This window comes from Chlorocebus sabaeus, chromosome 9, assembly GCF_047675955.1.
Source record: "Chlorocebus sabaeus isolate Y175 chromosome 9, mChlSab1.0.hap1, whole genome shotgun sequence".
NCBI classification, from domain to species: domain Eukaryota; kingdom Metazoa; phylum Chordata; class Mammalia; order Primates; family Cercopithecidae; genus Chlorocebus; species Chlorocebus sabaeus.
Window position 1 is genome coordinate 30,630,989 of NC_132912.1, and position 24,330 is coordinate 30,655,318.

The 24,330-nt window shown below is 42.8% G+C and overlaps 1 pseudogene; it reads right to left on the minus strand.

Moving 5' to 3' along the window:
* Window positions 1-3,844: 3,844 nt before the first annotated feature.
* Window positions 3,845-4,441, minus strand: LOC103247460 (G1/S-specific cyclin-D3 pseudogene; annotated as a pseudogene).
* Window positions 4,442-24,330: the final 19,889 nt, after the last annotated feature.

Below are 24,330 nucleotides of genomic sequence, written 5' to 3' on the forward strand. Positions count from 1 at the left end.
TTGTAGATGCTCAGTTTACATGATAAAGCTCCTTTTGGAAGGGGTGGAAATAACATTGGTTTTAAGAAATGATTTAGCTTCTATGAAATGACTGCAAAGGGCAGAAATACATGTGAATGCCTAATCCAAATTCAGTCCTCTCCAAAAAGCATCCAACTCTCTGAAAGCTGGTTTTGAAGGAAGCTTCTTCCCTCTTCCCACCCAGACCCTGCCCCTAAAAGGTGAGGTGTCCAATCATCTGGGAGGGGAAACGGCTTCATTTCTGCCCAGCCAACGTGGTTTTTTAAATTAACTCTTTGTTTTGTGATCTTTGTCACTCCATCTCTTTTCAAAAGCTGTAGGTTTTTGTTTTTGTTTTTTTGAGACAGGGTCTCACTCTGTCACCCAGGCTGGAGCACAGTGGTGTGATCTCAGCTCACTGCAGCTTCTGCCTCCCAGGCTTAAGCAACCCTCCCACCTCAGCTTCCTGAGTAGCTGGGACTATAGGTGCATGCCACCATGCCTGGCTAATTTTTGTGTTTTTTATTGTAGTGATGGGGTCTTGCCATGTTGCCCAGGTTGGTCCCAAACTCCTGGGCTCAAGCAATCCTCCTGCCTTGGCCTCCCAAAGTGCTGGGATTACAGGCATGAGCCGCCTTGGCTGGCAAAAGCTGTGATCTTTATATGTCAGGGGGAACATCAAGAAAGTAGAAGCTTGCTTGGCTGGCCAGATCTTGGGAGATTTTGTTGGCATCCTAGGTCTTGGGCCTCTCTCACCTGGAGCTGCAGCAGACATTTCAGTCACATCTCACAATCCTGATTTCAGCTCTGCCCTCTCCCACTACATGACAACCAGGAGCTTTAATAGAAAGCCTTAGCCTGACATTGTGACCTTTACCACGCATTGGGGTAAAGAACTAGATAGAAAAAAAGATCTACCTAGTCCAAAATGTCACAGAGGCCAGGTGCAGTGGCTCGTGCATGCCTATAATCCCAGAATTTTGGGAGGCTGAGGCAGGCGGATCACCTGAGGTCAAGAGTTTGAGACCAGCCTGGCCAACACGGTGAAACCCCAAATCTACTAAAAACACAAAAATTGGCTGGGCGTGGTAGTGCATGCCTGTAGTCCCAACTACCTGGGAGGCTGAGGCAGGAGCATCACCTGAACCCCATAGGCGGAGGGTGCAGTGAGCCGAGATTGTGCCACTGCACTCCAGCCTGGATGATGGAGGAAAGCTCTGTCCCAAAAAAAGAAAATTAATAATAATAATAATAAAAGAAAGAAAGTAGAGTCAGAGAGCAAGTCAGAGGAAGGAGCACTAAGTTAGGAGTTAGAAGCCTAGACACACACAAATTACCTAACCTTGACACACACAAAAAAATGTAACGTGGTCAGAATTTAAGCATTTGAATGTCTCATTCAAAGCTTCCAGTAGTATTTGCTTGTGGGTTAAGTAGTAGTATTCCTGTTTCACAGACTTTAACTTACTTGTCGCAGTTTATTCTCATTTTACAGAAGAGGAAAATGAACGAGGCTCAGAAGTTAGACCCCAAGTCTACTTCCAATGTACTCATTTTGTCCTCTACAAAAGATGGGATTTGAACACAAAAAAGTTACCATCCTTATAGGTTTGGATGCACATACAATGATTAATATGACTGGCTCAGTTTTGCGTTTGCCTTTTTTTTTCCCCCTCTCCTGCACAATTTCTCCATATGTTTCTAGGAAGCATTACTAACTGAACTGACTACATTCCTTCGCTCCAACTCATAAAAGAGGAAAGTTCTAAGCAATTTGTATCAATGCTGGTAATCCCAGCACTTTGGGAGGCTGAGGCACGTAGATGACCTGAGGTCAGGAGTTCGAGACCAACCTGGCCAACATGGTGAAACCCCATCTCTACTAAAAATACAAAAATTAGCTGGGTGTGGTGGCACATACCTGTAGTCCCAGCTACTCGGGAGGCTGAGGCAGGAGAATCACTTGAGCCCAGGAGGTGGAGGTTGCAGTGAGCCGAGATTGTGCCACTGCACTCCAGCCCGGGCGACAGAGCAAGACTCTGTCTTAATAAATAAATAAATAAATAAATAAATAAATAAATAAAATGGCATCAGGAAAAATAATTGAACAAGGATTATGATTTAAAAATAAATATGGAACCTGATTTCTAGAAATCCATTGAATAATTCCAAAGAAAAAGATAACTTTGTAGCGTTTGTGTCATTATTTACAATACTGGAGTCTTGGGGGCTGGTTGGCGGGGGTGGTAAAGTATTTTTGCAGTGTCTTCTGTGATAACTTAGAGTATAATAAGTGATGTAACCTCTCCCCTACTTTTTAAAACCAGGCACGGATTCTGAGTGCTTTATGTATACCGGCTTTTTTAAACCTTACAACCCTGTAAGGTAGAAACTATTGTTTTCCTCTGTTTGTTTGTTAGGAAACTATATGGCACAGAGAAGTTAAGTAACATTCCTAAAGTTACACAGGCAGTCAGGAGCAGAGATGGGAATTAAACCTATGTTTTCTGGTACAGGGTTTCTTTTCCTTTTTTTTTTCCTTTCTTCTTTTTTTTAAAAAATTATACTTTAAGTTCTAGGGTACATGTGCACAACGTGCAGGTTTGTTACATATGTATACTTGTGCCATGTTGGTGTGCTGCACCCATCAACTTGTCAGCACCCATCAACTCGTCATTTACATCAAGTATAACTCCCAATGGCATCCCTCCTCCCTCCCCCCTCCCCATAATAGGCCCCAGTGTGTGATGTTCCCCTTCCAGAGTCCAAGTGATCTCAATGATCATTTCCCGCCTATGAGTGAGAACATGCGGTGTTTGGTTTTCTGTTCTTGCAATAGTTTGCTGAGAATGATGGTTTCCAGCTGCATCCATGTCCCTACAAAAGACATGAACTCATCCTTTTTTATGGCTGGGGTTTCTTTTTCTTATTACTTTTTTGTAACAGCTTTATTGAGACTTAGTTCATATATTGTACAATTCACCTACTTAAGGTGTACTACATTCAGTGGTTTGTAGTATATTCAGAGTTGTGCAAAAATCACCACAATCATTTCTAAGACATTTTCAACAGCTCCAAAAGAACTCCTGTGTCCTTTAGCTATTACCACCCACCCACAATGACCCCATTCCCTCCAGCCCTGAGCAACTGCTTATCTACTCTCTGTCTCTACGGAATTTCCTATTTTGGATATCTCATATAAATGAAGTCATACTATATGTGGTCTTTCACGATTGGCATCTTTCATTTAGCATAATAATTTCTAAGTTCATCCATGTTATAGTGTGTTTAGCACTTTATTCCTTTCTATGACTGAATAATATTCCATTGTTTTATGTTTTATTTTATTTTATTTTATTATTTATTTATTTATCTACTTTTTGAGACGGAGTCTTGCTCTGTGCCCAGGCTGGAGTGCAGTGGCTTGATCTCGGCTCACTGCAAGCTCTGCCTCCCAGGTTCACGCCATTCTTCTGCCTCAGCCTCCCTAGTAGCTGGGACTACAGGCTCCCAGCTAATTTTTTGTATTTTTGGTAGAGACGGGGTTTCACCATGTTACCCAGGATGGTCTCGATCTCCTGACCTCATGATCTGCCCACCTTGGCCTCCCAAAGTGCTGGGATTACAGGTGTGAGCCACTGCGCCCAGCCTATTTTTTATTTTATTTTATTTTATTTTTTTGAGAAGGAGTCTGACTTTGTGACCCGGGCTGACCTTGAACTCCTGGGCTCAAGTGATCCTCCCACTTTGGCCTCCCAAAGTGCAGGATTACAGGCGTGAGCCAGCATGCCAGGCCATTTTCCATTGTATTGCTATATATCACATATGGTTATCTGTTCATCAGTTAATAGGCATCTGGGTTGTTTTCACAACTGGATGGTGGGTACATGGCAAAGGTGTAATCTGTAGCAAAGGGAGCCAAAAAGATCTGGGCATGCTTTTTGACCAAGGCCTGTTGGTCACGGGGCAGGGAGAGCTGGTGCAGAATGAGGGCCAAGAAGTCATGAGCAATCACAGCAGCCAGGTCCCACTTGAGCTTCCCCAGGACCATCACCTCCCAGTCCGGCAACTGGTCGGTGTAGATGCACATTTTCTCGATGGTCCTGGGCCTGGTCTTGCACAGCTTAGAGGCCAGCAGCATGCAGACCGCATCCAAGAGCTGCAACTGCGCCTTTCGGGTGGGTGGGGACGCAGGACAGGTAGCGACGCAGGTGGCTCAGGGTCAGGGGAAAGCCTTCCTCCTCACAGCGCTGCTCGTCACACACCTCCAGCATCCAGTAAACCAGCATCTTCTGCATGTGCGGCTTGCTGTTCCTTAGCACGCACTGGAAGTAGGAGGTGCGGTGCACGTATCACTACTCCAAGCGGAGCAAGGTCTGCAGGACACGCTGGTTCCCTGGAGGCTGTGAGTCCTGGTGCCTTCGCAGCACAGCAGCTCCATACGTGGGCAGCGCACAGGCAGGGTGGGAGGGCGCACCCATCATTTGTTTCTAAGTATTGTCATTCTTTGTGATACTATTATAAATAGAATTATAATCTCTGTTTCGTTTTGGGGTTATTCATTGCACATGTACAGAAATTGAGTTAATTTTTGTATATTGATCTCATAGTCTACAACCTTGCTGACTCAGTTATTAGTTCTAATAGGGTTTTTTTGGTAAATTCTTTAGGATTTTCTATATACAAGATTGATATGGCGGGGCATAGTGGCTCACACCTGTAATCCCAACATTTTGGGAGGCCGAGGCTGGCAGATCACCTGAGGTCAGGAGTTTGAGACCAACCTTGCCAACGTGGTGAAACCCCGTCTCTACTAAAAATACAAAAATTGGTTCACACCTGGACTCCCAGTACTTTGGGAGGCCAAGGCAGGTGGATCACGAGGTCAGGAGATCAAGACCATCCTGGCTAACATTGTCAAACTCCATCTCTACTAAAAATACAAAAAATTAGCATGGTGGTGGGCACCTGTAGTCCCAGCTACTCAGGAGGCTGAGGCAGGAGAATGGCTTGAACCTGGGAGGTGGAGCTTGCAGTGAGCCAAGGTCCCACCCGTGCACTCCAGCCTGGGTGACAGAGCAAGACTCTGTCTCAAAAAACAAACAAACAAACAAACAAACCAAAAACCAAAAATTAGCTGTGTATGGTGGCAGGTGCCTATAATTTCAGCTACTCAGGAGTCTGAGGCAGAAGAATCGCTTGAACCCAGAAGGCGGAAGTCGCAGTGAGCCAAGATCACACAACACTGCATTCCAGCCCAGATAACAGAGTGGGACTCTGCCTCAAAAAAAAAAAAAAAAAAAAAAAAGCAGAAGAAGAAGAAAAAAAATCGATGTGGTTTGACTGTATCTCCACCTAAATTTCATCTTGAATTGTAGCTCCCATAATTCCCACGTGTTGTTGTAGGAACACAGTGGGAGATAATTGAATCATAAGGGCGTTTCCCCCATACTGTTCTCCTGGTAGTGAATAAGTCTCTCAAGATCTGATGATTTCATAAGGGGTTTCCCTCTGGCTTGACTCTCATTCTTTTCTTGCCTGCCACCATGTGAGATGTTCCTTGCTCTTCTGCCATGATTGTGAGGCCTCCCCAGCCATGGGGAACTGTGAGTCAAACATCTTTCCTTTATAAATTATCCAGTCTTGGGTATGTCTTTATAAGCAGGATGAGAACAGACTAATACAATGATCATGTCATCTGCAAATGAAGATAATTTTACTTTTTCTTTTCTAATCTGGAAGCTTTTGTTTCACTTTCTTGCCTAATTACCTTGGCTAGCACCTCTAGTACAATGTTGAATAGAAGTGGTTGGAATGCAGCTCCTTGTATTGTACCTGACCTTAAAAGAAAAGCATTCAGCCTTTCACCATTACACATGATGTTAGCTGGGGTGATCTGTAGATGCCCTTTTCCAGGTTGAAGAAGTTCCTTCTTTTCTGTTTGTTAAGAATTTTTATCATGAAATTTTGGCAATATGTTCAGCTTACATTGAGATGATCATATGGGTTTGTCCGTTATTCTGTTAATAAAATATATTATACTGGTTAATTTTCAGATGTTAAACCAACCTTGCCTTCCTCGGATTAATCCCAATTGGTCATGATATATCACCTTTTCATATGTTGCTGCATTCAGCTTACTTATATTTTTGTCATAACTTCTTAAGTGGTTTGCATCTCTATCCCATGCTTCTTATATTCTAGTCTCAGCACACTGGCTAGAGTTTTGTGATCATGCCACACTTCTTTTTTATACATTCCAGGGCTTTTTTCCCACTTGAGTAAAAGATAAATAAGATAAATTCTTTTCTTTTTTTTTCCTTTTTCTTTCTTTTTTTTTCTTTTTCTTTCTTTCTTTCTTTTTATTTTTTGAGACAGTGTTTTCCTCTGTCACCCAGGATGAAGTGCAGTGGTGCAATCTCGGCTCACTGCAGCCTCCAGCTCCTGGGCTCATGCAATTCTCCCACCCCAGCCTCCCGAGCAGCTGGAGCTACGGATGTGCACCACCATGCTCAGCTAATTTTTGAATTTTTTTTAGAGATGGGGTTTTGTCATGTTACCCAGGCTTACAAGCTAAATGCTTGCAAAACCAAATGTGAGCACGCTTCCTACATCCTTTCTAGCACATTTTCTGGCACTCTCTGCCTCAACTACTTTGCTCTTGCTATACTAATCTCCTTTCTATTTCTCAAACATCCAAGAAAATTTCCACCTCAAGATATTAGCACTTACTGTATTCCCTTCCCGGATGTGTACTCTCCTGTATGGCTTACTGCCTTTCTTCCTTCAGGCCTCAGTTCAAATGTTGCCTTATTAGAGAAGCATTTTCTGATCACTCTATAAAATAGCAACCCTTTTACCTCTAAGCATGGCATGATGTTCTCCATTCTCCTAACTGCTCTTTTTCCATAGAATGCGTTACTATGACATTCTATATATTTTTACATGTTTGTTTGCTGTCTGTCTTTCCTCAAGCAGAATATAAGCATAAATTAATTCATTTAACTGTATATGGGACAACTACTACTCATTTATCAGGCAGGCATGGTGGCTCATGCCTGTAACCCAGGCACTTTGGGAAGCCATGTTGGGTAGATCACTTGAGCCCAGGTGTTCGAGACCAGCCTGGGCAACATGGTGATGAAACCCTGTCTCTACCCTGTCTCTACAAAAATTAGCCCAGCATGATGGTGCATGCTTCTTTTCCCAGCTACTTGGGAAGCTGAAGCAGGAAAAATCACTTGAGCCAGAGAGGTGGAGGTTGCAGTGAGACACGATCATGGAACTGCACTTCAGCCTGGGCAACAGGGCAAGACCCTGTCTCAACAACAATGACAAATTTATTACTATTGGCAATGCTGTAGATTCTGGGAATACAACGATGAAAAAAAAAAAACAATAAAATCCTTCTTCTTATAGAGCTTAACCTACAGTGAAGAGAGAAATTCAATAAACAAATCGAAGTAAAATATATAGTATGTCAGTAGTGATAAGTGCTATAGAGAAATTGGTGCAAGAAATGTAGAGATTGGGGTGGGGAGGAAATGGGGAGATGTAGGTCAAAAGATACAAACAAGCAGGCCGGGGACAGTGGCTCTCGCCTGTAATCCCAGAAATTTGGGAAGCTGAGGTGGGTGGATCACTTGAAGTCAGGAGTTTGAGACCAGCCTGGCCAACATGGTTAAACCCTGTCTCTACAAAAAATACAAGAAATTAGCCAGGCATGGTGGCACGTGCCTGTTGTCCCAGTTACTTGGGAGGCTGAGGCAGGAGAATCACTTGAAACCAGGAGGCGGAGGTTGCAAGATCGCACCACTGCACTCCAGCCTGGGTGACAGAGAAAGAGACTCCATCTCAAAAAAATAATAATAATAATAATAAAAATAAAAAATAAAAAATACAAACAAGCAGATATGTAGGATAAACTAGAGATCTAATGTACAGTAAGCACTACAGTTAGTAAAATTAGGGACTTTTGTTAAATAAGCAAATTTTAGCTGCTCTTGCCACAAAAAAAGGAACTGTGAGATGGTAGATATGTTAATTTGCTTCACTATAGTAAGCATTTCACTGTCTATATGTATCCTAGTACATACAGACGTAGTAGAGTCAGGGTTTCCCCATGTTGGCCAGGCTGGTCTGGAACTCATGGTCTCAAGAAATCCACCTGCCTCGGCCTCCCAAAGTGGTGGGATTTGAGGTGGTAAACCTCAAATATACACAATAAAATTTATTTAAAAAAAAGAAATATAGAGGTCACTGTTGTTCTTTTTTAAAATAAATAAATAAATACATTTTTTGTAGAGATGGGTCTCACCATGTTGCCCAGGCTGGTCTCCAACTCCTGGCTTCAAGTGATCTTCCCACCTCAGCCTCCCGAAGTGCTGGGATTACAGGTATGAGCAAGCACCAGCAGCCTCTGATTTTTTGTTTGTTTGTTTGTTTGTTTGTTTTTATTGTGTAGGAGACTGAAGTTTTATTATTACTCAAATCAGTCTCCCCGAGCATTTGGGGATCAGAGTTTTTAAGGACAACTTGCTGGGTGGGGGAAGCCAGTGGGCCAGGAGTGTTGATTGACTAGGTAGGAGATGAAATCATAGGGAATTGAAGCTGTCTTCTTGCTCTGAGTCATTTCCTGGGTATGATGTTCTTAATAAGAACATTTTTGATGGAGAAATGGGCATTTAAACCTTACTGGAGTAGATTCAAATACAAATGAAAGGAGAGAAATTAAAACAGAGCACTGAAAATGATTTTAGGGATCTTACTATAAAGGTGAATAAAGAAATGGGGTGTGAGGAAACACCATGTTTGTATGTTGATCAAAATTATCCAGGATAAATAGAAAATAAGTGATATTGAAGACAGAAGAGAAAGCTGCTGAGCTATGTCCTTGTGTAAGTCTTGTGTTGTCCCGGGCAACAAGAGCGAAACTCTGTCTCAGAAAAAAAAAAGAATCTCAGGCACAGGCTTTGGCCATGCAAATGGACAGTCCTGTTAACAAACACCAAAGAAGGAACTGATAAATCTGGTTATTTCTGACAATACATGCGTTTTCTGCCACTGCTATTTCTATTATGGCCACATGGAGTCACTGTTGAAAACTGATGGTTTCCACAGTCCAGTGCTTTCTCACCAATGCTAGGATGAAACAATGCCCTGCTGTTTCAAATGTCCTCATAAAAATAGCTTACATTTACTTTGAACATACTGTGTGCCAGTATTGTGTTGTGTCTAATTACATCACAGTATGCCTGTGAATGTTGTTATCCCCATTTTATGGATACGAAAATTGAGAAAATTAAATTCTATGACCAAGGTGATTCCCACACAGATTTGACTGACTTTCTAATCATTATGATTACAGGTCCATCCCTTAAATTTGTTCAGGTTTTTTGATCTAGTAATTCCATTACTAGAAATCTATCTGAATTAGAGATGCACATGAAGGTACATACAAGAATATTCAATGCCGTATATGTAGGAAAGTTAGAAGCAATCTACAGTTTCAATGTGAGGAGGGGACTAGTTAATTTGTAATCTATCCACAGATTAGACTACTGTTAGATTATAAATATAGATCTCTGTTTATACATATGTTACATATAATTTATATGTTATATATGTATTATATGTATGTATTATATTACACATTTATATTATATGTAATGTAATTTATATGTAAATATAGATCTCTATTTGTATGTGTTACATATAATATGTATATATCATATTTATATGCTATATATGTCATATCATATTTATATGTGTTACATATATATTTTATGTAACAATATATAAACATTATGTGTAATATACATAAACGTGCATGTTATATATAACACATATTACATAGTATGTAACATATGGGGAGATCTATGTTTATACATATATCACATATATGTATACATACATACACACACACACATATATATATTTATTTATTTATTTTAGAGACAGGGTCTACTATGATGCCCAGGCTGGAGTGCAGTGGTTGTTTACAAGCACAATCATAGGTCACTGTGGCCTAAGACTCTTGGACTCAAGTGATCCTCCTGCCACAGCCTCTAGAGTAGCTGGAACTACATACATGCCACCATGCCCAGCTAACATATTACATTTATTAAGTGATTAATGTTAATATTAGCCACTTATAATTCTAAACATTTTAGGTATCTTGGCTTCGTTAATACCCAGAAAACCCTAGGATACAGGTATTAATAGAGTATTTTATCTAGTGTAAGACATCGTCATTATGAAACACTTCATTATTTTGGCCAGGCATGGTGGCTCACACCTGTCTGTAATCTCAGCACTTTGGGAGGCTGAGGCAGGAGGATCACTTGAGGCCAAGAGTTTGAGACCAGCCTGGCCAACATGGCAAAACTCTGTCTCTACTGAAAATACACAAATTAGCTGGGTATGGTGGTGTGCACCTGTAATCCCAGCTACTTGGGAGTCTGAGGCACGAGAATCACTTAAACCCAGGAGGTGGAGGTTGCAGTGAACCAAGATCATACCACTGCACTCTAGCTTGGGCAAGAGAGTGAGACTCCATCTCAAAAAAAAAAAAAAAAAAAAAAAAAGAAGTAGCATTAACAATTTTCTTATTTCCTCTGTGATTTCCTTTGCTAAGTCATTGTTGCCATGGAGACCATGAAGGATCGGTGAGACTGAAAGTCATGTACCAGTGCCCACAGGCAAATGTTTTAAAGTGGGAACATTGGATTTTGGAATCTGACACTAATGCTCTTGCAGTTTGGCTTTGTATATTCCCAAATAAGTTTTCTTTCTGTTTTTGGGAGACTATAGTTTCTAAAGTTGGTCCAGGGAACTGACTCGTGAGTCAGAAGTATTAGGTGAGCTTACTAAAATATAGATTTCTGGGCTACACCCTTAAAATTACTTCATCAGAATATCTAGAAGTGAGATTCAGGAATCTGTATTTTTTTTAAAAACAATGTTTAGCATTTATAAATGGTTTTAGCTAAAGCATGAGAACCATTACTGAAGATCATCACTACATGTGTGCCCATAATTCATGGAATTCTAGATTTACTTTTTAATTTACTTTTCTTTCTTTTTTTGAAACAGAGTTTCACTCTGTCACCCAGGCTGGAGTGCAATGGTGAACACAGCTCACTGCAGCTTTTAACTCCTGGGTTCAAGGGATCCTCCCCTGTCAGCCTCCCAAGTAGCGAGCCTCCACGCCTGGCTAATTTTTGTAGTTTATGTAGAGACAGATTGTCTCCATGTTTCCCAGGCTGGTATCAAACTCTAGAGCTCAAGAGATCTTCCAGTCTTGGCTTCCCAAAGTGCTGGGATTATAGGCATGATCCACCACGCCCACTCTTTGTATTTAATTTTCTGATAAGGATGTGGTTTTCTTTTTTCATTTTATTTCATGTATTATTTTATTTTTATAGAGAGAAGGTCTACCTATGTTGCCCAGGCTGGTCTCGAACTCCTGGGCTCAAGGGACCCTTCTGCCTCAGCCTCCCAACGTGCTAAAATTACAAGCATGAGCCACAACACATAGCCCTATGTTTTACCACATGAAAAACATCTCATCAAATCCAGTTATTGCTAGAGTTAAGCGCTTTTCTCCATGCAGACCAAGCGAATGTTTTTTTTCTATGTTTGCTTCATATTAATTTTTGACTTAGATTACAGAGAGTTTTGTTAATTTACTTACATGTGATTTTCAACTGTCATCCCCTCTTTAATAATGAGTTCTATGAACTTAGACCCCAATAATTCCATGTGTTCAGATGCACAGTCACCTGTACAAGTATAGCATTACTCATTTCTATTCTTTGTTTTTTTGTTTTGTTTTGTTTTGTTTTTTTGAGATGGGGTCTGGCTCTGTTGCCCAGGCTGAAGTGCAGGGCAGTCTGGAACTCCCAGGTTTATGCGATCCCCTCATCTCGGCCTCCAGAGTAGTTGGCACTACAGGTGGGCGCCACCGTGCCCAGCTAATTTTATTTATTTATTTATTTATTTATTTATTTATTTATTTATTTATATTTTTGTAGATACAGCGTCTCCCTACGTTGCCCAGGCTGATCTTGAACTCCTGGGCTCAAGCAATCCTCTCCCCTTGGCCTCTTAAAGTGCTGGGACTACAGGAGGGAGCCACCGCACCTGGCCCACAATTCCTGCCACATTTGATACTAACTCATGTCTTCTTTTCTTCAAAATAAGAACGGAAGAAAGAAAGTGTCATTGGAAGAGACAATAGAGAAGAGAGATTGCTGTCCCATGTTTCTTTCCTCTGCAGGCTGTTGTACCATGTCAGAGCCATCTGTCACTGGCTCCCTTAGGAGTGCTACTGCTGCCAGATTGTCTTGTGGGCAGAAGTGCCTGTACCTGCCAGTGGCTGCAAGGCAGAGGAAATGGCCTCTAGTTGGATGGGGACCAGCATCTGGGAAATACTCTGACTCCACTCCTGGGGATAGAACCCATGTTTTCTTCCTGGGTCAAGCGACTTCTCCTTGGTCTATGGCAATCCAGCTGGGTTAGGAAAAGAAAAGCCCGCCTGGGCAGCTGCATAGCTATAAGGCTCAGGACGTTAAATACTAGGCTTGCTCTTCTTTGTCCCAGTGTATTAAAAAACAAACACTCCGTGTAGTTCCCTGAGACACAAAAACAGGCCTTTAAACTGACCTTTCTAAAGAAACTGTTAGCAGGGCACGGTGGCTCACACCTGTAATCCCAGCACTTTCGGAGGCTGAGGCAGGCAGATCACTAGAGGTCAGGAGTCCAAGACCAACCTGTCCAACATGGTGAAACTCCATCTCTACCAAAAAAAAAAAAAAATTAGTGGGGTGTGGTGGTGGGTGCCTGTAATCCCAGCTACTTGGGAGGCTGAAGCAGGAGAATTGCTTGAACCCAGGAGGTGCAGGTTGCAGTGAGCTGAGATCACGTCAATGCACTCCAGCCTGGGTGACAGAGCTAAACTCCATTTCAAAAACAAAAAAAAGAAAAGGTAAAGGAAAGAAAGGAAAGGAAAGAAAAGAAAAAAAGAAAGAAAGAAGGAAAGAAACTGTTGCCAAGGGAGGTGACTCACACCTGTAATCCCAGCACTTTGGGAGACCAAGGCTGGCAGATCACCTGAGGTAGGGAGTTTGAGATCAGCCTGACCAATATGGTGAAACCCTGTCTCTACTGAAAATACAAGAATTAGCCAGGCTGTGGTGGCACACACCTGTAATTCCAGCTACTCAGGAGGCTGAGGTGGGAGAATCGCTTGAACCCTGGAGCCAGAGGTTGCAGTGACCCGAGGTCATGCCACTACACTCCAGCCTCGGTGACAGAGGGAGACCCTGTCTCAAAACAAACAAAAAAAAGAACCTGTTAAGATCTCCCTAAAGTCTCTGCAAACTATGTCAAACATTCAATAGTTCCTTAGTTGGGTATTTTCTTAAAATTTTCCTGTTTCTTATCAATGTTAGATATTTTTCCAAGAACTCAAGGGAGATTTGCAGTGGGATAATCCAGTTCACATGGTAAAAGTGAAACCACTACCACATAGCTTGTGATGCAATAAAGTAAGTGAAATAAAAGAGGCACAAAAGGAAACCGGAAGTTTCCATATCTTAAAAAAGAAAAACCACAGCGATAAGGCTTCAACCTGCTGAGTCGGTTACCCAGGTTTCTCCAGTTCCTGGAGGCAGTTCCTGGAGAAACCTCCATGTGGGGTTTCTGCTACTAACAGAACCCTATTGAGTTGAAAGAAAAATCCAACCACCACCAAGCGCTACTCTATTTCTCCAGCATCAAGGAGGTTAATTTTTTTCACTCTATTTATGCCTTTTATTTTTTTCCCATAATCAAGGAGAGTAAAGCTCAAAGGGATTAAATAGCTTTTCTAAATCAACAGCTAGTATCAGGCCAAAAGAGAAAAAAATTGGCATCTGGATGTTATATAACACTAAAGCTCATGTTTTTTTCTTTTACCTCAGACTTTCCGCCAGGGACTAAAACAGGTTCAAATACTGTGTAATTGATTATATTTGATTATGGCGTATTTATGGGGACTATGTAAAGCAACATTTCTTTACAATATTCTTTTCTTTTCCTTTTTTCTTGAGACCAAGTCTCGCTCTGTTGCCCAGGCTGAAATGCAGTGGCAAGATCTATCCATATCAATTAATAAGAAAATTGAAACATGGACTTAAGTGACAAATGTTTATTCACCCACAGTGACTTTTGACTTATACCAGGTTGCTATAATCTAGAGCATTATGTTTATGTGAGTGTCACAGTCTCAGAAATATTCTCCCTGACCGAAGTAAGTTCTAGTCCAAAAGTATGTCTCCCCATCCCGTTCACTTCCTTCACTTTGTTCATTTCCTTCTTGAAACGTGTCATAAATTGTGCACTTACGTGTGTTTCTTTATTTGTCCAGTGTCTCCCTCTCTCTCCCTGACTAAACTCTAGACTCCACAAAGGCCATCGAGTTTTGTGCACTGCTGCTCCCCAGCACCTGAAACTGTGGCTGGCATATGCTACACACTCAAGTATTTGTTGAATGAACGGATGAAGTAGCAGAATTCTCTTTTAAATGATGTAGTGGTTATTCTTTTCTTCTCACTTGCAAAGCTGATTTTAGAAGCAGATACCAGAGATAAACGTTATAAAATCTTAATATCTGTGCTTTACAAAATCAGAACTATGTTCACTAAAATGTTGACGGCAATTATTGTTGATCTGAGTGTCGGGATTGGTGGGTAAATTTCATTATCCCTATTTTCTAGCAAGTCTTTAGTAAACAGGAATTGTTTTGAAATCAGATTTAAGCTTTTAAAAAGTATAAACTCTTGGTACGCTCTCTAATTTGCTGTTCTTCTGAGAGCAGTTAGAGCTCTAATCTGTGCATCAGGATGGGGAGCATCTGAAGTTTCCTCAAATGTAACTAACTAGAGCAGAGAAGATACATATCAATATTCCAGTATCTCCTTCTGCCAGGAGGTCTTTGCGCCCAGACTTTGCTCTGTGAATCTTGGATCTGATGGATAAAACTGGGGGATCCAACTGGGCAGCAGTTTACTCAGCTAGAACCACTCATGGTGGTGGGTTTCAAGCAAACAAGGATGTGGGAGGCAATCTGGTGTCAACTCAGGGCTGCATGCAGAAGTGAGGAGGGCTGGCCAGTGGCTTCATGGGTGACAGCAGCCCATGAGTAATGTGGGCTGTATCTCCAGTACCTATAGCAATCCCTGGAGCCCACTGATATGTGTAAGTGTCTCTTGAATGAGTGGGTGACTTACCACCTGCTAAGTCCAAGAATATAAAAATCCAATGGCTATATAATTTTGAAGGCAATATATTTGAGTTAGAATTTTGGCCATGTGTATTATTTGAGTGATCTTGGACAAGTTACTAATCTCAAATTTCAGATTCCTCAAATACAAAACAAGCCTTGTAACAGCAACTTTCAGGGTCACTGCATCAGGGATATTAACTGAGTAAATAAGTATGCTTTTCAAAAGCATTTTAGTACAGTATAAATACATGCAATACACGATTTCACTTTTCTCCTATGGTCAGAGCTGTAGGTTAAGAGGTTTTGATATTATGAAAAGTAAAATGAAAACAAGATAACTTTTCTTTTTTCTGTTATATAATAAAGAAACCAAAGCTCTACGAGTTTAAGTGACTTGCCTAAGGTCACATGGGCAGAAAATGGGGAAGCAGAGATTTGAATTTAAAAAGTATTCTTTTCACTTGGTGAGTATTTCCCAGGAACATTCCCCTCTTGCTTTCTGAAGTTCAGATTTGAGGGGCCTAAGCCTACCCCTACTGAATGAGAATTTCCTAAGTGATACTTATGAGGCAAATGGGAATCACTGATCCTAAAACCAAGCCCTCATCAGCATGGAGTTAAGATCCTGAGTAAAGGTGTCCCCTTCACTGTCCCCCGTGACAGGCTGGCCATGCCCATGAAGGGCTACCATAAGGCAACAGCCTGCCCCTCAGGACAGGTGACAGATAATCTCCTCTTCCCTTGATTATGTTGTTGGAATAAGGATGGAGCTACAGTAACGCCTCGACTAACGAATTGAGGCCACAGTCACCATTTATTGCCTGTGATTTTGCTACTCAGATAGAAGTAAGATAGACAGATGTGGTATTATACATTAGAAAAGGGCTAGGCGGCTGGGCATGGTGGCTCATGCCTGTAATCCCAGCACTTCTGGAGGACAAGGCGGGTGGATCACTGAGGTCAGGAATAGGAGACCAGCCTGGCCAACATGGTGAAACTCCGTCTCTACTGAAAATACAAAAATTAACCAGGCGCGGTGGCTCATGCCTGTAATCCCAGCACTTTGTGAGGCCGAGGTGGGTGGATCATGAGGTCAGGAGTTCGAGATCAGCCTGGCCAACATGGTGAAACCCTATCTCTACTAGAAAAAAAAAATAAAAAAATTAGCCGGGCATGGCAGCAGGAGCCTGTAATCCCAGCTACCTGGGATGCTGAGGCAGGAGAATTGCTTGAACCCAGGAGGCAGAGGTTGCAGCGAGCCAAGATTGTGCCACTGTACTCCAGCCTGGGTGACAGAACAAGACTCTGTCTTAAAAATAAATAAATAAATAAATAAACAAACAAACATTAGCTGGATGTGATGGCGGGCTCCTGTATTCCAGTTACTTGGGAGGCTGAGGCAGGAGAATTGCTTGAACCCAGAAGGTAGAGGTTGCTGTGAGCCGAGATCACGCCTTTTCTTCTGTCTAAAAAAAAAAAAAAAAAAAAAAAAAGCCACACTTTGGGAGGCGGGAGGATCACCTGAGGCCAGGAATTTGAGACAAGACTGGGCAATGGAGTGAGATCCTCTTCTCTAAAAAAAGAACTGTAAAAAAAAAACAACAAACATTAGTGGGGCATGGTGGTACATGCCAGTAGTCCTAGCTGCTCAGGAGGTTGAAGACGGTGGATTGCTTAAGCCCAGGAGTTTGAGGCTGCAGTGAGCTGTGATCACCACTGCACTCCAGTCTGGGTGACAGAGTGAGGCCTTGTCTTAAATAAATAAATAAATATTAGAAAACCTAAAGTAGGTCAGAAGTACCAGAAAATACAAACTCTGCCCATTGGCAATGGTGTGCTAGTAAATATTTAAGAATCAGCTTTCTGAAAGCCCTGCCCTGATGTGTAGTATTTGCTGGTCTCTGTGATGTAAATTCTCCCACCACGACGTATTTCAAGTTACCAATGTGAGGCCACAGAATGTAATGTTGGAAAGAGAGGTACATCATTATGCAGTGTTTCCACCACACAGATATGATAGACCTAAGTAACCCGGAGAGCCTCAAGAAGGGACAAATGTATCACGATTATCAGGAAGTGGTGAATTTTTGTACTTATTATCTTTGTCTTTAATATATACTTTACTTTCTTGGAATTTTTAAATTTTATTTTATTTATTTTTGAGACGGGTTCTTACTATGTTGCCCATGCTGGAGTGCAGTGGTGCGATCTCAGCTTACTGCAACCTCTGTCTCCTGGGCTCAAGCGATCCTTTTACTTTAGCCTTCCAAGTAGCTGGGACCACAGGCATGAGCCACCACGCCTGGCTAATTTTTGTATTTTTTCTAAAGATGGGCTTTCACCATGTTGCCCAGGCTGGTCTCAAACTCCTGAGCTCAAGTGATCCAACCACCTTGGCCTCCCAAAGTGCACCCAGCCAGGAATTTTATTTTTGATAATGGCTATGTTTAATAACTCTTTCTCACAGATCCCTGAAAAGTTTAATGCTGGCTTTGGTTAAGGCCTTAACAAGGGATTGCAGCAGGCCACTGCCTTTAGGAGTCTCTGGGCAGGGAACCGTTGTTGTAGGGAAAGTGTTGGCCTGAAGACTGGGATTTGTGCTAGAGCTGGCTGGGCAAATGGGGAGATGCCTCCGTCTCCCTCAAGCATTCTTGGGAATACTGTAGAAACAGGCCTGAAGCCCCAGCAATACCTCCTCCCACCTCCTATTGTCCCATCCAGAACTTCCTCAGCATCTCTGGGTGAGAGGAGGCAGCATGTCTCTGTGTTCCTGCAAACCTGGAGAAATTAAGGCAGGACTACTTTAAGGGTAAGCAAAACTAGTGTTCTATTTCGAAGGTGTCCTGAGCTCAGCCCTCCCTCACATCCCTACTCCCAGGAAATAGCTGAAATTCCTTGACAGCCCCTTCCCTGAGTTAGAGATCAAAGATGAAAACATTAGATCTGCAAACTGCCTGAAATTCATTGACGTCTTCAGCCTGCGTAGGAAAAGAAGCTGGGCTGGGAGAGCAGGCTGAGGCATTTCACAACTGGTGCATGGCAACCCTGTTATCCTCCAATGGGCAGCAACAAACACCAGCTGCATACAGAGTTGCCTTTGCTGCAGGAGGCAGAGCCCCTGCCTGTAGATGCAGGAAGTTGTTTATTTGAGTTCAGAGTCAGTCAGACATGGATTAGAATCGGGTTTCCCTGGACACTTAACCTCTTTAAACTGATGTAAATCCTACGCGTAAATGGAGAGAATAGGACCCACCTCAGGACTGTCGTGACAGTCAAAGGAGATAATCCATTTACAGGGCTTAGCAGAGTCCCTGGAACGTACTACATGCTCAAAATGCAGCTGCTATTAATGTTTTTCAAAAAATTTTTATTTATTTATTTATTTTTTAGATGGAGTCTCGCTCTTGTTGACCAGGCTGAAGTGCAATGATGCAATCTCGGTTCACTATAACCTCTGCCTTCTGGGTTTAAGCTATTCTCTTGCCTCAGCCTCCGGAGTAGCTGGGATTACAGGCGCCTGCCACCACACACAGCTAACTTTTGTATTTTTAGTAGAGACGGGGTTTTACCATGTTAGCCAGGCTGGCCTCAAACTCCTGACCTCAGGGGATCCGCTCACCTGGGCCTCCCAAAGTGCTGGAATTACAGACATGAGCCACCATGTCCGGACTTAATAGCATGTCTAACACCGTCAGAGTGTATCATGATGCTTCATTATTATGAAATTGATCAATCAAAGCATCTAAGTATTAAGGAAAAAATCCTTCTGGGCTGGGTGCAGGGTGGCTCATGCCTGAAATCTCAGCATTTTGGGAGGCCAAGCAGGAGGACTGTCAGAGGCTGGGAGTTCCAGACCAGCCTAGCCAATATAGTGAGACCCCTGTCTTTAAAAAAAATAAATAAATATTTAAAATATTGTTTTAAAAAGGAAAAAAGTTCTGATGGGCATTAATCCACAGATTTAATTAAGAAAGGCAAGCAATCTCCCCTGCCCACACTAAAGAAATTGAATTTGTTAGCAATTGCTTTTAGTACTGCAGCATAACTGCTGTGGCTTGGATATGTCCCCTCCAAGATTCAGGTGTTGCCAATGTGATAGTGTTGCTGGAAAGCGGTCCCAGTCCAGACCCCAAAAGAGGGTTCTTGGATCTCATGTAAGAATGAATTCGGGGCAAGTTCATAGAGTAAAGCGAAAGCAAGTTTATTAAGAAAGTAAAGGGGCAGTCACGGTGGCTCACGTCTGTAATCCCAGCACTTTGGGAGGCCGAGGTGGACGGATCACCTGAGGTCAGGAGTTCAAGACCAGCCTGGCCAACATGGTGAAACCTGTCTCTACTAAAAATACACAAATTAGCTTGGCATGGTGATGCACGCCTGTAATCCCAGTTACTCTGGAGGCCGAAGCAGGAGAATCGCTTGAACCTGGGAGGCAGAGGTTGCAGTGAATCGAGATCGTGTCGCTGAACCTCAGCCTGGAGGATGAGACTCCATCTCAAAAAAAAAAAAAAAAAAGTAAAGGAATAAAGAATGGCTACTCCATAGGCAGGGCAGGGGCTCTACTAAGGACACTTATAGTTATTTCTTGATTATATGGTTAACAAGGGCTGGATTATTCATGAGTTTTCGGAGAAAGAGGTGGGCAATTCCATAACTGGGGGTTCCTCTGCCTTTTAGACCATATGGGGTAACTTCCTGCCATTGCCATGGCATCTGTAAACTGTCACGGTGCTCATGGGAGGGTCTCTTAACATGTGAATGCATTGTAATTTGCATATAATAAGCGGTGAGGACGACTAGCGGTCACTTTTGTCACCATCTTGGTTTTGGTGGATTTTGGCCGGCTTCTTTATTGCAACCTATTTTATTAGCAAGGTCTTTGTGACCCATATCTTGTGCCGACCTCCTATCTCATCCTAGAACTTAGAATGCCTAACCTGTGAATGCAGCCCAGTAGGTTTCAGCATTATTTTACCAAGCTGTATTCAAGATGGAGTCGCTCTGGTTCAAAAGCTTCTGACAACAGGATTAAGAGGTGGCATCTTTAAGAGGTGATTAAGCCAAGAGGGCTCTTCCTTTGGGAATGGGATTAAAGCCCTTATAAAAGAGGCTTCAGGGAGCAGTGGCTCCATTGTCCTTTGACATTCCATCATGCAACAAGGCACCATCATGGAAGGGGACAGCAGCCCTCACCAGACAACCAAATATGCCCAACCTACCAGTGCCCTGATCTTATATTTCCCTGCCTCTAGAACTGTTCTTTATATATTCTCCTCATTATAAATTACCTAGTCTCAGGTATTTTGTTATAGCAGCACAAAAAGGGACTAAAAAAGGAAAAGCCAAGGAACAAAATGTGTTTAACTCAGCTTAAAACAAAGTCTTGCATGAAGATAAGAATGCCACTTCCCAAACCATTGCATGGGAAAAACACCATTTCAAAAAGACAAATTATTTTTGAAGAGTATAATATTCTAGTTTTGTTTCGTTCATTTTTTTTTTTTTTTTTTTTTTTGAGATGCGGTCTTATTCTGTCACCCAGACTGGAGTGAAGTGGTATAATCTTGGCTCACTGCAACCTCTGCCTCCCAGGTTCAAGCAACTCTCCTGCCTCAGCCTCCCAAGCAGCTGGGATTACAGGCACATGCCCCCACACCAGGCTAATTTTTATATTTTTAGTAGAGATAGGTTTTCACCGTGTTGGTCAGGCTGGTCTTGAACTCCTGACCTCAAGTGATCTGCCCGCCTTGGTCTCCCAAAGTGCTGGGATTACAGGCATGAAGGCATGAGCCACTGCACCTGGTTGTGCATGTTTTTTGTTTGTTTGTTTGTTTGTTTGTTTTTTAAGATACGGTCCTGCTCTGTCACCCAAGCTGGATTACAGTGGCCTGATCACAGCTTACTGCAGTCTCGACCTCCTGGGCTCAGTCGATCCTCTCACCTCAACCTCTTGATTATATGGGACTACAGGCACCCCCACCACATGGGCTAATTAAAAAAAAAAAAAAGTCTTTTTTTCAGAGATGGGGTCTCTAGAAAAAGAGGCTGGGAGTTCCAGACCAGTCTAGCCAATATAGTGAGACCCCTGTCTTTAAAAAAATAAATAAATATTTAAAATATTGTTTTAAAAAGGAAAAAAAGTTCTGATGGGCTTTAATCCACAGATTTAATTAAGAAAGGCAAGCAATATCCCCTCCCCCACACTACAGAAATTGAATTTGTTGGCAATTGCTTGTAGTACTATGCTGCCCAGGCTGGTCTCCTGGGCTCAGGTGATTTTCCCAGCTCAGCCTCTCAAACTGTGGGATTACAGGGTGAGCCACCATGCCCAGCCCTTTTTTTTTCTTTGTTTATGCATTTACACTTGCATGTACAGGATGGGGATCAGATTGTACATATTTTTTTTTAACTAGTTCCTCCCCCTGTCCAAACAATATGTTGACAGCAGTTCCCTCCCATCACAGGCAGAGCCTTCGCTGTGCAATATTTTCAGGCCCTGCATTGTACTGGGGAGAGAGAGGACTGTGAGGTTAATAAGTAAAGGAGTGAGAGGAGGCACTTAAGATTGCATATGGGAAATCTCCACCAACTCAACTGGGGCTACACCATAGCATTTAGCCCTAGGCAGTTTAGAGAGACACAGAGTTGGAGGGAGCATGATTGCTGAGTCTTTCTCCCCCTTTAAAAGTTTAGCAAGTGAGGCAGGGTGCTGTGGCTCATGCCTGTAATCCCAGCACTTTGGGAGGCCGAGGCAGGTGGATCACTTGAGGACAGGAGTTCGAGACCAACCTGGCCAACATGGTGAAACCCCATCTCTACTAAAAATACAAAAAATTAGCCAGGTGTGGTGGCACATGCCTGTAATCTCAGGTAATCGGGAGGCTGAGGCAGGAGAATGGCTTGAACCTTGTGGGGCAGAGGTTGCAGTGAGCTGAGATCACACCACTGCACTCCAGCCTGGATGACAGAGCAAGACTCTGTCTCAAAAAAAAAAAAAAAAAAAAAAGGGTGGCAAGTGAAAGCTACTGCATGTGCATGAGGACAGAACCTTGCACAGTTCCTGGGTGCCAGCAGTCCTATGCCTTGTGGTCATTTCGGAAGGCCATGATCAAGAAACGCTGCACAAGGAGTTTCCATTTGGGAGGTGGAACAGAGGAGCACAGACCAATAGTTTCTGTTTTTAAAGTGCCATTCAAGAACCTCAAATTTGGGGAAGCCACAACACTAAGTAATACAATTCTTAACACTTAGCATACAGAATAGTGCTTTTTAGGCCCTTCGAGAGGCCTACATTTTAGTTTTCCGCACATGAGAACAGATGGTCTTGGTTCATACACAGGCCCAGTTTACACCCAGCTTTCAAGATAAACAACAGCCACAACTGAGTGAATTTAGGAACTCCCCTTCCCTTCCCAGGGTTACCGGGGACTTCTCTCCCCTTACCCCACGGGAGGACCTCGTCTCTGCCTGGGGCCCCATTTCCCTTGCTCAGTTGCTGTTTTCACTTTACACAGTAAAGGCAAAAGCTGGTGTGCACAGAAATGCTCCCAAAGGGGAGGAGAAGGCAAAAGGAAGGAGGATGGAGAAGACTGTCCCTTTCAACCTTGTCTGCATTCCTCCCCCATAGTCCTAAGGTGGATGGGAAGGGAAGAGGGTTGTAAGAGCTGAGGGCATAGCCTTGCCCATTGCTGTACCATGAATGCGGTATACATACTCATCTCTATTCCTTAAGGCAGGCAGGTGGGCCTGTGGCTCCAGGGCCTGGTGTCTTTGCAATCTCACCTGGGTTGTCTTAGAGGGTTGCTGGGGGGCAGCAGAATCTAATGAAGCACCCTGTGGTCCCCACAGGTCTGATGGATGGCTCTGCTCTACCTCAAGATGCTAAGTGAGGCTGAACAGGTTCTCATGACTGCGTGGTCATGAACAGAGGGCCCAGTCTGTGCTAGAGGAAGGAGTTTATGTTTTAGGTATTGGAGCAGATGGCCATAGTCCAAGGAGCAGTCAGTGGCAGGGATGGGGTATGGGGTGGAGCTATCGGTTCCCACAGTGGAAAAGGCAACCCTAAAACTCTACCTCCATTGGATACTTCATTCTTTGGGCCGATGTGCCTTCTCAGTGGTATCCAAGCTAACTGCTCTAAGCATGCATGCATTTTCTGCATGTTACTTTGTCAATTTGAAAATCCCGCCCCTCCTTTTTTTTTTTTTTTTTTTTTTGTCACTTAAGCTGCAGCAAAGTGAGATGATCATAGTTCACTGCAGCCTCAACATCCTGGGCTCAAGCAATCCCCCCTCCTCTGTTGCAGGAAACTGAGGACCAGAGAGACCGATATGGAGAACAGGAGGATTGTTTATTTTAGGTACGCACCAGCTCAGTGGATTCACATCCAAAAAGCTGAGCATTGAACAAAGATTGAGCGGGGTTTTTATAAGCAAACTTACAAAAGCCAAACAAAAGCAATTAATCATACAGTGACAGGTCACGTAATCTACAGCACAACTGTTGACTTAGCATAACTTGTGGCATTGCATAGCTGGTGACCTTGTAGCTGCGTCAAAAGAAAAACAAGAACTGGCTAAATACAGACTTTTGTAAAACATAATCATGCTTAAGAAACCAGGGAAAGGAGTAACAGTAAAAGAATTTATCTTTTTCTTCTTTTTTTTTTTTCCTTCATCCTTGCTCTGGAGGGGGGTGTTGTCTGGAGCCCATTCCCTTGGCCTTGGCTTTCTGGACAGCATTATCTTATAACTGTCCTTGAAGTGAGCTTGTTAGGCAGAGAAAAACTTAAAACTTGTTCTTTTCTTTTTAACCCTTGCCTTGCCTTGCCTGTTACTTTTCTTATTTATTTATTTATTTATTTTTCGAGACAGAGTCTCTATCTGTCGCCCAGGCTGGCGTGTAGTGGTGCGATCTCCACTCACCGCAACCTCTGCCTCCCGGGTTCACTCCATTCTCCTGCCGAGTAGCTGGGACTACAGGCGCCCGCCACAATGCCCGGCTAATACCTGTTGCTTTTCTTACAGTGAATGAATGCATATTTATTTTTAAATTTCTGCCTCACC